Below are 2,171 nucleotides of genomic sequence, written 5' to 3' on the forward strand. Positions count from 1 at the left end.
TTCAATGCATCCTCCTCTAAAGCCATCACCACTATAAACACGCCAGTGTTCATTTTAATGTTCTCCAAGCACAGCAACTAGGAATTCTTTTCTCAGATGTCACCAAATTTCTAAGGTTCATTTTGCTAGTAAAAAATAAGATTGGGGGATGCCTGAGTGGCTCAGTCTGTTGGGCGTCCAACTTTGGCTCAGGTCATGATCTTGCGGTTTGCAAGCTCGAGTCCCCTGACAGCTCTGAGCTGTCAACACAGAGCCTGGAGCCTGCTTCAGATTCTGTGTCTCCCTCTCTCTCTGCTCCTCCCCTGCTTATATACTCTGAAAAATAAACAAACATTAAAAAAAAAACTAAAAAAATAATAATAAGGTTAGTGGTTGGAAATATTATATTTATATGTGGATGACACCAGAGAGTTTCAGGGTTGTCTTTCGCCACAGGCATCACAGGTAAGAGCCATGGCCTGTCTTTCCTGGTAGAAGTTTCCCCAGAGCTGTAGTAATATCCTTGTTGGGATTGTTAAACACCCAAGAAAGACTAACTGGATGGATTAACATTCCATGGTTGGACCCGTGCCCTAAGGTTGGGCATCTGAAAGTTTAAGTCTGCTAAATTGACTGTTTTGCCTCTGTTGTTTAGCTTCAGGCACAAGACACGGACCTCCTCATTCATCAGGCCAAGGAAGCCCGGAAATTTTCCCACAAGACCAGCCAGGAGACTCCGAACACTGGTGGGAGCCAAGAGGATACATCAGGGTCCCTGGTCCTGAATGAAGCACCACCAGCACTTGGGAAAGTGCTACCAGCCACAACAGTCATTAGAACACTCCCACATGCAAGAGGGCCCTGTAGAGCCATATTCCAGAGTGACAACTACTTTTTAAAATCACTAAAATCTTCTTAAACTTATAAGCATGTCTTTAAAAATAGGTATAATCTGCTTCACTTATGAAAGATGTATTGTTGTTATTTTCTGATTTCTTCCAATTAAGATTTTCAAACAGCAACATTCTATGTGACCAATTAGTGTTTATTAGAAATCTTTCAGTCAGCATACGGTTTTCCAGATACTTATCAATATTTTTTTTCTCGAACGATTTCCATCTATTTTCCAAATAGAATTTCCTAAAATGTGAGCCACTATACTTTTGTTGGATGAACAAACCACATTAGTTTAAAACAGAAATCATACATATTGTCTACATATTATTTTAAATGTTTTTTTCCTTCATAGACTTGAAGTTTCTCTCAGCTGTTTATTTTTTGTTCTGTGAGGGTTGGAATTAGTCGGGTATTGCCACTTTTGAACAGTTGGTGGCTCCAACGCTTTGCAACTGTCTTACAAGTATGGCACCAAAATAAGATCGCTCTCTTTCACTGTTCCATGCAGAATTTGAAAACAAAAGTGCATTTGAGTAAATGTGGTGCATTTAATCAGAAGCTAAAAGTTATATCAGATACGAATTCAGAAGAAAAGTTTTAATCTTAGCATATGATTCAAACTATGTAATAATGCAAGTAAATACATAGTAGTATATTCACTAAGTGCACTTAAAGCATCACAAGTGTTCCACTAGAAATATAATGTAAGCCATATAGGTAATTTAAAAATTTCTAGCAGCCGCATTTTTAAAAAGAATAAAAATAAATGGGTGAAATTAATATGACTAATTTATTTTATTTAATCTGACATATCCAGGTCATTATTTCAACATGTAATTAATATAAAAGTTACTAATGAGATATTTTACGTGCTTTTTTCCCCTTCCACACCCGATGTATATTTTATACTTACAGCATATCTCAATTTCGACTACCATATTTTAAGAGCTCAGTAGCTGCATATGGCTAGTGGCTACTGTATTGGTGAGTTGAGGTCTAAAGTACCTAAGGGTAGCTCTTCTATTCAGATTAGATGCAATCTATGAATATCAGGTGGCAATTAATATTTGTAAATGAAATTCTGTAAAGAAATTCTTATTTTTGCATTAATTTGGTCCTAAGATTGGAGGTTTTTTCCTACAGAAAATCATTCAGGAGACTTACCTTACAATTTTGATGAGATAGGAAGGAAGCATATGACTTAGCTAGCAGCATATTAGTTTGTGTTACTGACAATTTTAGAGACTGCATTAGCAAGGATTTTGAGATTTCTCTAGAGCCATTATTGGTCCCTT

The sequence above is a fragment of the Panthera uncia genome, assembly GCF_023721935.1.
Source record: "Panthera uncia isolate 11264 chromosome A1 unlocalized genomic scaffold, Puncia_PCG_1.0 HiC_scaffold_16, whole genome shotgun sequence".
In the NCBI taxonomy this organism is placed as follows: domain Eukaryota; kingdom Metazoa; phylum Chordata; class Mammalia; order Carnivora; family Felidae; genus Panthera; species Panthera uncia.